At 37.7% G+C, this 12,240-nt stretch overlaps 1 protein-coding gene across 4 annotated transcripts in view; it reads right to left on the bottom strand.

Annotated features, from left to right (window-relative positions):
• The window catches only part of FAF2 (Fas associated factor family member 2), a 71,330-nt gene that overhangs the window by 41,672 nt on the left and 17,418 nt on the right, over positions 1-12,240 (bottom strand). The window contains exon 2 of one of the 4 annotated variants that reach the window (XM_005209155.5): positions 6,183-6,275. The exons of the other annotated variants lie outside the window; for them this stretch is intronic. The gene's annotated coding sequence lies outside the window, so the exon portion shown is untranslated. The remainder of the gene's footprint in view (positions 1-6,182; positions 6,276-12,240) is intronic. 4 annotated transcript variants of the gene reach the window in all.

The following is a 12,240-nucleotide window of genomic DNA, read 5'->3' as shown; positions in this document are numbered from 1 at the left end:
ACCAGGCTCCCCTGTCCCTGGGATTCTCCAGGCAAGAACACCGGAGTGGGTTGCCATTTCCTCCTCCAATGCATGAAAGTGAAAAGTGAAAGTGAAGTCGCTCAGTCGTGTCCAACTCTTAGCAACCCCATGGACTGCAGCCTTCCAGGCTCCTCCGCCCATGGGATGTTCCAGGCAAGAGTACTGGCGTGGGTTGCCATTGTCTTCTCTGTCATTGTATCTACAGGCAGCTAAGTAACAGCTCATAAATGTACATAAAATTATTTTCCTATATGCCTAGAGTCAACAAATAATCAGTATAGATATGTTCTTTGAATATAGTTTGGTGTCAAGTAAAACTGGAAAACGCTGCTTATCAAATCTCCTTCCTGGAAATTCCCAATACATTTTTTTTTAAAAGGCTTTGAAAACTCTTGCCTTCAGTTAAAAGGAAAAAAAAAACCCTTTAACCTCACATAAAGGAGGTTTTTTGTTGTTTTTTTTTTAAAGAACTCAAACTAATATCCATTTGAAGAATTTTCCTACAGAACTGTTTGTGAACCACAGGTATAGACCATCAAGAGATGTCAAACTAATGTTCCATGTGAATCAAAAGCTAACCATACCCACACAGTAGCTTCTTAAACAAACCCACAATATTTATCCAAGCAATTAAGAGTAGGTGGAATAAGGGATGGAACTTTGTCGCAAATTTAGAAGACACTCGAGTCTTCAACAATCCTTCTCTACCATTCACTAGCTTGGTGCCCTTTAACATCTTTCTGAGTTTCAGTTTCTTTACTGGTAAAATGTAAATAAAAATACTCATTAACTCACTAGGTTGTAAAAAGTTAAGTGTACAATGCTCAATTTAGCTATTATTTTTAAGAAACATGAAGGAAACATTAAAAGTGAGAATGTTATAATGAACCTTAGTTTATGAGGACAAGAAAGACATTTGTACATCAATTAAGATGACCATGTGGATTTTTCCCCTTCATTTTTTAATGTGAAGTATTAAGTGGATTGTTTCATATATTGAACCACTCATGCATTCCAGAGATATATCCCATTGGTCATGGTGTATACTCCCTTTAATATGCTGTTGAATTCAGTTTAGTAGTATTTGCTTGAGGATTTTTGCATTAATGTTCATAAGGGATACTGGTCTGCAGTCTTCTAGTAGTATTTGAGAATCAGGCTAATGCTGGCTTCAAAGAATGACTTAGAATGTGTTCCCTCCTTTTCAGTTCTTCAAATGTTTGGTACAATTCACCAGTGAAGCTACTGGTCCAAGGTTTTTTTTGGGAGAGTTTTAACTATGGATTCAATCTCCGTACTAGTTACAGGTCTATTCAGATTTTCTATTTCTTTGTGACTTAGCCTTGGTAGGTTTTGTATTTCTTGGAATTTGTCTATCTCATCTAGGTTATCTAATTTGTTGGCATTCAATTGTTCACAGTACTCACTTCAGAACTTTTTTTTTTAACAGAATTGGTAACGTCCCCATTTTTATTTCTTTTGGCCGTGGGACATGCCAGACCCTAGTTTCCCAACCAGGGACTGAACGCATGACCCCTTCAGTGGAAGAACAGAGCCCTAACCTCTGAACCACTGGGGAAGTTCCCCCATTTTCCTTTCTGGTTTTAGTAATTTGAATCTTGTTTTTTCCTCATTCCACCTAGCTAAAAAGTTTGTCAATTTTGTTGATTTCAAAAGACCAATTTTTGATTTCACTGATTTTCAGTCTTATTTTTCTATTCTCTCTACTGTTTACCTAGGCTCTCTCCTTTACATTTCCTTCCTTCCACTAGCTCTGAGTTTAGTCTGTTCTTTCTCTTCTAGTTTCTTAAATTATAAAGTTAGGTTGTTGATTTGAAATCTTCTGGTATTGTACTGTACTGTACTACATTGTATTTTGAATTTTGGCAGCATGCAGGATCTTAGTTCCCTGATCAGGGATCAAACCTGTGCCCCATGCACTGGAGCATGGAATCTTAACCACTGAAATGCCAGAAAGACCTTTTATTATTACTTTTTAAAATTGAAGATCTTTTGTGTTTTTTAACATTCATGTTTAAAAGCTACAAATGCCCCCTACCACTCCCCAAGCATCGTGTGCTGCATCCTGTAAGTTTTGGCACACTGTATTTTCATTCTCATTCATTTCTACATATTTTCTAATTTCCCTTGTGATTATTTCTTTCATCCATTGGTTAAGTGCGCTATTTACATAAATTCATGAAATTTTCAATTTTATTTCTGTTCATCCATTGGTTAAGTGTGCTATTTACGTAAATTCATGAAATTTTCAGTTTTATTTCTGTTCATCCATTGGTTAAGTGTGCTATTTACGTAAATTCATGAAATTTTCAGTTTTATTTCTGTTATCAATTTCTAGAAACTACTTTGTATGATAGCTATCTACTAAAATCAATTGAGACATGTATTCTTGTATCCTTTATTATATCTTTTTTAATAAATCAATCAACAAAAGTGAATCCCTGAGGTCTGTGAACCATTCTAGCAAATTATCAAACCCCAAATGGGGGTCATGTGAAACACAATTTATACCTGGTCAGTAAAAAGTTCAGGTGGCACTGGAAGTGAGGGCAGCCTTGTGGGGCTGAGCGCTTAACTTGTGGGATCTGATGCTAACTTCAGGTAGACAGAGTCCAAATAGAACTAAATTGAATGTGGGAGAACTGCTTGATGTGTGGAAAACCCCACACATCTGTTTCGAGTAAAAGAGAAACACAGAGGAGTTGCTTTTCCTTCTCATTTACCTAACACCATGTGCTTAGTCATGTCTTACTCTTTGTGACCCCATGGGCTGTAACCCACCAGGCTCCTCTGTCCATGGAGACTCTCCAGGCAAGAATACTGGAGCGGGTTGCCATGCCCTCCTCCAGGGGATCTTCCCCTGGGATCGAATCCAGGTATCCCGCACTACAGGCGGATTCTCTGCCATCTGAGCCACCAGGGAAGCCCACCTAACACCATATATAAAAATTAACTCAAAATGGATCCAAGACCCAAAAGTAAAACCTAAAGCTATAAAACACTTAGGAAAAAACATAAGCTAAAAACTTCCTGACACTGGATTTGGGAATGATTTTTCTTTCGTTTCTTTAAATTGGCTGCATGGCATGAAGGATCTTAGTTTCCCTGTCGACCCTGATTTGGAAGTTCAGAGCCTTAACCACTGGACCACCAGGGAAGTCCTAGGAATGATTTCTTCAAAGTGACACCAAAGGCAAAGGCAATAAAAGAAAAGAGACAAACTGGACTTTGTGACAATATTTAAAATTAGTACAACAAAAGACACTATCCAGAGTAAAAAGACAACCCCAGAATGGGAGAATATATTTTTAAATTATGTATTTGATAAGGAAATAACATTCAGAATATAGAGAACTCTTAAAACAACAACAAAAACACAACTTGATTAGGCAAAGGACTTGACCAGACATTTTGGCAAAGAAGATACACAAATAACCAACAAACACATGAAACGATGTTCAACATCACCAATCATTAGGGAAATGCAAATCAAAACTATAAGGTACCACTTAACACCTGTTAATATGGCTACTATTGAAAAAACAGGAAATGAAAAGTGCTGGCCAGGATGTGGTGAAACTAGAACCCTGTGCACCACTGGTGGGAATGTAAAATGTTACAGCAACTGTGTAAAACAATGTGCAGCTCATCAATAAATCAAAAACAGAACTACTACATGACACAGCAATTCCACTCCCACGTGTATACCTAAAATAAACGCAGGCTTGAAGAGATACCTGTACACCCATGTTCACAGCAGCACCGTCCACAGAAGCTAAGATGGGAAATAACCCAGTGTCCATTAGCAGATAAGGCAAATAAGCACAATGTATGTATACGTAAAATGGAGCATTATTCAGCCTTTAAAAAGAAGAAACTTTTGCAATATCCTACAAGAATGATGAACTTTCAGAATATTATGCTGAAAAAAACAAGCCAGTCATAAAAAGACAAATACTACATGATTCCACCTCTATGAAGTATTTGGAGTACTCTAAATCATAGAGAAAGACAGTAAACTGGTGGCTGCCCTGGGCTAGAGGGGAAATGGGAGTTACTGTCTAATGGGTGTAATTTCAATTTCACAAGATAAAAAGAGTTTTGAAGATGAATGATAATGGTCGCACAACATTACAGATGTGTTTGTTATTACTAAATTGTATACTTAAAAATTGCTAAGATGGTAAATTTTCTATGTATTTTACCATGTTTGAAAAACTGGGGGAAAAACACATTTTTAATATATTGTGAGATGAATTTGAACTTGCTTAAAAGGTTCTGAAGTACTACAATCAGTTTGTTTTCTAGGAATCAAATAAATTGATTTTTTTTGTTTTTCCCTTCCTCCTTAAAAAGGGATACTTAAAGCCACAGGAATTGCTTTAACAAACATAAACATCAGGAACAACTGCACTGGGACTTCCCTGATTAAGTCTTTGGTTAATTCAGTGGTTAAGAATCCACCTTCAAATGCAGAAGACATAGGCTCGATTCCTAGTCAAGGAACTAAGATTCCACACGCCTTGGGAGATAAGACTGAGCACAGCTAGAGAAGCCCATCACTACAACAAAACCCCTCTGGGAAGTGAAATTTCTGGTGAATTATTAAATTCACTCAACAAATAATTGACATCATGTGGCAAGCACCACAAAGAAATCACAGTTCTGATTCCCAATAACTTTGTGGAGTAAAAAGACTTGTAAATAATTAAATTATTATGACAATGACCATATACCAGTAGTAAACAAATCCAAGTGTTCCAGGGGACTCAGGATGATATCAAAGTTCTGAGCTGAAAACTAGTGGAAGGAGGTGTTTCAAGACAATAGAGGAATATGCATGGAGGCACAGAGGAATGATAAAGAATGTCATGTTAAGGAAACTAAAAAATATCACTGGAATAGAAACATAAAGGGTAGAATGAATATTATAGAGTTAAACAGTGAAATAGGAGTCAGATCATGAAAAGTAAAGAAAGATTTCATGCTGCTTTAATCAATACAAAGCAAATTAAAAATCTTAATGAGTGACATGATCAAATCTTTGCTAGAAAGATTCTGGAAAAATTAAGAATTAGGCTAAATTGAAGAGGAGAGAAACTTGAAACTAGGAGCATTGGTACAGTCACTGAAATAGTTCAAAGTATATTGAAATGTAAGTATAAACTAGGGTAGAGGCAATGCAGATAGAGTGGACGGTTAATTGAGTGTGGTGGATTTTTTGGTTTGATTTAACTCCACTGCAGACAGTAATTATAGCCATGAAATTAAAATACCTTTGCTCCATGGAAGGAAACCTATTACAAACCTAGACAGTGTATTAAAAAGCAGAGACATCACTTTACCAACAAAGGTCCGTCTAGGCAAAAATATGGTTTTTCCAGTAGTCATGTACAGATATGAGAGTTGGACCATAAAGAAAGCTGAGCACTGAAGAATTGATGGTTTCGAACTGTGGTGCTGGAGAAGACCCTTCAGAGTCCCTTGGACAGCAAGGAGATCAAACCAGTCAATCCTAAAGGAAATCAACCCTGAATAGTCACTGGAAGGACTGATGCTGAAGCTGAAGCTCCAGTACTGACACCTGATGCAAACTGCTGATTCACTGGAAAAGACTCTGATGCTGGGAAAGAATGAAGGCAAAAGGAGAAAGGGGCAGCAGAGGATGAGATGGATGGATAGCATCAGTGACTCAATGCACATGAGTTTAAGTAAACTCCGGGAGATGGTGAAGGACTGGGGAGCCTGTTGTGCTATAACCTGTGGGGCTGCAAAGAGCTGGACATGACATATGGACTGAACAACAACATTCAACTCCAACAGGAATTTATAAACATTAATACATATACACATGCATACATACTGAAAAAAAAAATTCCCCAGATATTTAGCATGAAAACATTTTCTCTGCTAAATTTATTCCAAGAAACTGACACTTTCATGAAATAAGAGTTTAAAGATACACATATACAACTGGAAGCATTAACATCAAACCTTCAGTTTTATTACTTATTTTTTGCTATTCATTTTAAGAAAAAATATAATATAGATAAATGGCCACTAAGATTTCCTAAATATATTAAAAGACTGTTAACTGGCCCAAAAGAAAATTGACAAAATTAATCTTTACCAATATTCACCTCAAAGACAGGCAGGGTTTCCCCAGTGGCACAGCAGTAAGAATTCGCCTACAATGCTGGAGGCAAGTTTGATCCCTTGGTGGGGAAGGTCCCCTGGAGAAGGAAATGGCAATCTACTTCAGTATTCTTGGCTGAAAAATTCCACGGACAGAGGAGCCTGCAGGGCTATAGTCCATGGGATTGCAAAGAGTCGGACACGACCCAGCACGCACGCGCACACACACACTCACAGATTTGCTTCTAAAAGAATATCTGCAGTACAGATAATCCTCCACTCAAGAGTAATCTGAATTTATACTGCTCTGCCAATTACACAAATGTTATTACTGAAAACACTTAGAGGAATGTATAAACAAACACTGCTGGCCAGCTCAATCTGAAGAAACCACCCCAAACCTGAATAAACTTGGATCACAGATGCCTGTGATTGTTACATAAAGATGTAACAAACAAACAAAAGCCCAGCAAGAACTACTGAATCAGTTTGTCCAAAAGCTTACAAGACAGTAACTGTGTTCTTGAATAACAACACTCAACAACACAAAGATGTTAATCACATCCCCTCAAATTCATTTATAAATTTGATAAAATTTCAGTTTTATGAAGCTGATTATAAAGTTCTTTTGGAAAAACAGGTAAACAAGAAAATCTGTGAAAATCCTGAAAAAGAGCAACAAAGAGACCACCTCTTCAGATTAAAATATACTATCTCTTGTTGTTCAGTCGCTCAGTCATGTCTGTTTGTGACCCTATGAACTGTAGCACACCAGGCATCCCTGTCCTTCACTATCTCCCTGAGTTTGCATGATACAATTTTGAGTAGTATGTTTAAGATGAATGGAACAGAAAAGAGAGTTGAGGAACTGACTTAACTGCATACAGAATTTTGTACTGAGAAAGGAAATTTCAAAACAAAGAGCAAAAGAAAGTTAAAAAATAAATAAAAACAAAGAAAAACCCTCGTAGACCCTATTTCTTAGCTTTAGGTTTACAGGAAAACTGTATAGAAAGTATGTATGGACAGTTCCTATACTCCCTTCACAACACCCACTTCCCTGTTACTAACATCTTGCAGTGTTGTGCACATGTTATAACTGCATTATTATTAACTAAAGCCCACAGCTTACATTAGGGTTCACTCTTTGTCATACACTCTATGGGTCTTGTCAAATACATAATGTTATGTATCTATCATCATAGTGCCATAAAGAAGAGTTCCACTGCCCTAAAAGTTCCATGCTCCATTTGTTCTCTCCCCTCTAACCCCATCCTTGGCAACCACTGATCTTTATACTATCTCCTATAGTTTTGCCTTTTTCAGAAAGGCATATAGTTGGAGTCAGGTATAGAAGCTTTTCAGACTGGTTTCTTTCACTTAATATTCATCTAAGGTTCCTGTGTCTTTTCTTCTTTTTGTTTCCTCTGTGTCTTTTCATGACTTGAGAACTCATTTCCCCTCAGCCCCCACGGAATAATATTTTATTGTATGGAAGTACCAGTTTGTTTATCCATTTATATACTGAAGGACACCTCTGTTTCTTCCACCTTTTTGGCAATTGTGAATAAGGCTGCTATAAACATCTGCATGCAGGTGTCTGTGTGGACATAAAGTATTTTTATTTTACTTTAGGTAAATACTGCTGGATCCTATGGTTAAGACTATGTTTACTTCTTTTTTTTTTTTTTGGCTGCACAGCTTGTGGGATCCTCATTCCCTGACCAGGCATTGAAGCCAGGCTGTAGGCAGTGAGAGCTCTGAGTCCTAACCACTAGACCACCAGGGAATTCCTTAAGACTATGTTTACTTTTTTAGGAAAGTGCATAACTGTTCCAAAGTAGCTGTACTATTTTGTATTCTCACTAGTAACAGATGAGTTTCTGTTGTTCCATATCCTTGCATTTGGTGTTTTAGATTTTAGCCATTCTAACAGTTTACGGTGGTTCTCTCATTGTTATAGTTTGAAATTCCTTAAATGATACTTGATGTTCAGCATCTTTTCATGTTTATCATCTCCTTTATATTTCTTCATTGGTGAGGTATCAGTTCAGATCTTTTTCCCGCTTTTTAACTGAGTTGCTTCTTTACTGCTCAATTTTAAGAGCCCAACCATACAAGTGTTTAGAAGAAAACACAAGTGAATTCTTCTACTGCCTAAGTGTGGGGAAGTCTTTAACCATGACTCAAAATTCATAAGCGATAAAGGAAAAGATTTTGTATTACACAAATAAAATTCTGAGTGTGTAACAAAAAAAACCACCACAACATGACTGTGGCCAAAACACAGCATCATACAAAAAGAAAAGAGCTGAGAACGACGTCTGCAACTTATTTAATAGACGAAGAGTTAATATCCCTAACGTATATATTAAAAAAAAAAAAAAAAAAAAACAGAAGAAAAAGGATGGGACTTCTCTGGTGATCCAGTGATTGGGGCTCTGTGCTTCCACTACAGGGGGTATGGGTTCAATCCCTGGTCAGGCAACTGGGATCCCACATGCTTCAAAGTGAGGCCAAAAAAAAAAAAAAAACCCCCCCCAAAAAAACCCCACCAGAAAAGGATAACTTGCTACAAAAGTGGATAAGTGGACTATTCATTGAAAAATAAACTCAAATGGTCCTTAAAAATACAAACGTTGATCAATCTCACTCATAAGGGAAAAGTAGATTAAAAACTACACTAAATTTGACAACATATTCTGTTAGCGAGGTTGCTGGCGCCCTCAAACATTGCTAGTGGGAACATAAAATGGTACAATCTTCAGAAGGAAAATTTGGCAATATCTAGCAACGTTACAGGAGAAGGAAATGGCAACCCACTACAGTGTTCTTGCCTGGAGAACCCCAGGGACAGGGGAGCCTGGTGGGCCGCCGTCTATGGGGTTGCACAGAGTCGGACATGACTGAAGCGACTTAGCAGTAGCAGCAATGTTACATATTTATATGTATATACATGCATTTAACCCTTTGATCCAGAAACACTAGCAAAAAATAAAATGTTAGTGCACAAGGCTACTTACCATTATGTTATTTATTATAGCAAATAATGAGAAATAACCCAAATATCCATCAGGAGGGGGCTAAATTATGGTATGTATACAATAGAGTATTACACAGCTGTAAGTATCAAAGAGAGAGAATTTCCTACAATGCCATGCAGTGATCACAAGAAAATAATAAGTATAAAAGGCAGGTGGAGAAAAGTGTGTAATAAATATCACCATCTATCTTTTTTAAAAGAGGGAGTCACAAATTTACTTAATACTTACATTTTTAAATGAAAGGGTTTGTTATTTTTTTAATTCTAAGCTTATATACGAGGAGAAGGCAGGGAAAAGAACAGAGTATAAGGGATAATAAGGAGTTAGATTTCTTTAAATATATTGCTACATGTAGATTTGACTTTGGAATCATATAGCTGTTTTATAAAACAAAATTTAAAAAGCAGCAGCACCAACAATCCCTAAACATCTCAAGTAAAAATCAATGTAGAGATAGTAGCATAACAACTCAAAACTATCCCACATGACTTGAAAACACAGTAAAATTGGCTTCCCTGTCGGCACAGTGGTAAACAATCTGCCTACCCATTCAGGAGACTCTGGTTCAATCCCTGGGTCAGGAAGATTCCTTAGAGGAGGAAACTGCAACCTACTTCAGTATTCTTGCCTAGAAAATTCCATGGACAGAGGAGCCTGGTGAGTGGGCTACACTGACAGAGGAGTCACGTGCGTGTGCATGCTCAGTTATGTCTGTCTCACTGCGGACATAATGAGATGGACATAACCGAGCATGCACACGCACCTGACTATACATTCTACAATAAAAAGGCTTAAATTGTTTTAAATAATCATATTGTTGTTACTGCTGCTGCTGCTGCTGCTAAGTCGTTTCAGTCGTGTCCGACTCTGTGCGACCCCATAGACCGGCAGCCCACCAGGCTCCGCCGTCCCTGGGATTCTCCAGGCAAGAACACTGGAGTGGGTTGCCATTTCCTTCTCCAATGCATTAAAGTGAAAAGTGAAAGTGAAGCCGCTTAGTCATGTCCAACTCTTAGCAACCTCATGGACTGCAGCCTACCAGGCTCCTCCATCCATGGGATTTTCCAGGCAAGAGTACTGGAGTGGGGTGCCATTGCCTTCTCCGATTGTTGTTACTAGTAAGGGTATTATTTTGAGACACTTAAAGTGATGATTATGTGATAAAGCAAATGAATCATCATGTTAACCTCATTAAGAACCACATTTTTTGGTATAGAGAAAGGAGAGGTGAAACATAGTGCAGAATTTTAACTAGCAGTCCTGAATTTGAATTGGAAATATAAAACTGTTTCATCATGAATTAAATAAATACAAATATATGTGTGTGTCTGTGTTATATATGTACTTCCTAGTTCTAGTAACTAGAAAGTTCTAGCCCAACCCAAACGCAATGAGCCAAGGCACACACACACTTCCTGGAGAAATGGCTAATTCAAGATTTAGGTAGAAAATGCCCAAGATGAGTCAAACATCTTATAACTTCAGAAAGTTAAAAAGCTATCAAAGGCTACTGGGGCCATGTCAATATAATAAAGTCTTTAGGAACAGAAACACAAGGCTCTTACAAACTCAAAAGGGAATTATTTTCTGTGATTCTGGAAAAATAAAATTGTGTATCTATTAGGTTTTCCTTAAATAAATAAAAAAAAGGCCATCAGGAACCAACCTAAACAGATTCACAGCTGTCAAAGATGGCCCAATCTAAGCCTCAATAAGCACAATGGCATGAAATGTACAACATTAAATATGTTTATATCTGTGACTTCATTGCAAATTTAAAAAATTTACAATTAAAATTTTAAAAATCTGGCTGGTTACTTTCTAGGATGCTGGGAATCAACCCATTATTTAAAAACTAATAATTGAAAGGATTAAATGTTTATCTTGCCTTTATTATACATACTGTGTGCTATGCTTAGTCATGTCTGACTCTGCAATCCCATGGACTGTAGTCCACTAGGCTCCTCTGTCTCTTGGATTCTCCAGGCAAGAAGACTGGAGTGCGTTGCCATTTCCTCCTTCAAGGGATCTTCCCAAACTAGGGTTTGAACCCAGGTTTCCCACAATGCAGGGAGATTCTTTACCAGCTGAGCTACCAGGGAAGCCCTATACATACTATAACTTAGTATAACTAAACAGGTAAGGGAACGTATATCTTTATAGAAGACTCCCTATTAATAAATAAAGAGAGGAAGACAGAATCAAACTGTCATCACATTGCATGTGAAAAGACTCAGTTCAGTTCAGTTCAGTCGCTCAGTCGTGTCCGACTCTTTGCGACCTCATGCATCGCAGCACGCCAGGCCTCCCTGTCCATCACCAACTCCTGGAGTTCACCCAGACTCAACGTCCATCGAGTCAGTGATGCCATCCAGCCATCTCATCCTCTGTCGTCCCCTTCTCCTCCTGCCCCCAATCCCTCCCAGCCTCAAAGTCTTTTCCAATGAGTCAGCTCTTCACATGAGGTGGCCAAAGTACTGGAGTTTCAGCTTCAGCATCATTTTCTCCAAAGAAATCCCAGGGTTGATCTCTTTCAGAATGGACTGGTTGGATCTCCTTGCAGTCCAAGGGACTCTCAAGAGTCTTCTCCAACACCACAGTTCAAAAGCATCAATTCTTCGGCGCTCAGCCTTCTTCACAGTCCAACTCTCACATCCATACATGACCACTGGAAAAACCATAGCCTTGACTAGACGGACCTTTGTTGGCAAAGTAATGTCTCTGCTTTTGAGTATGCTATCTAGGTTGGTAATAACTTTCCTTCCAAGGAGTAAGCGTCTTGAAAAGACTATGTAAAAGCTAATGAAATATAATGTATTAATATTAAGCTTATAAAAAATGTATCCAAGGATACCAAAACTAATAAGCTAAATTAGAATTTTCAAGTGAAAAAACTTTACAAAGTTTAATTAACACTTTTAATTCCCAAATCAGAGTTAATTCCGTATATGTGAAAAATACCAGACAAGTCTTCTGTTTAAAATACTTTCTGTATGTATTCTTTTGAAGAGGACTTGCA

The sequence above is a fragment of the Bos taurus genome, chromosome 7 (assembly GCF_002263795.3).
Source record: "Bos taurus isolate L1 Dominette 01449 registration number 42190680 breed Hereford chromosome 7, ARS-UCD2.0, whole genome shotgun sequence".
Taxonomy (NCBI): domain Eukaryota; kingdom Metazoa; phylum Chordata; class Mammalia; order Artiodactyla; family Bovidae; genus Bos; species Bos taurus.
This window is presented reverse-complemented; position numbering and strand designations above follow the sequence as displayed.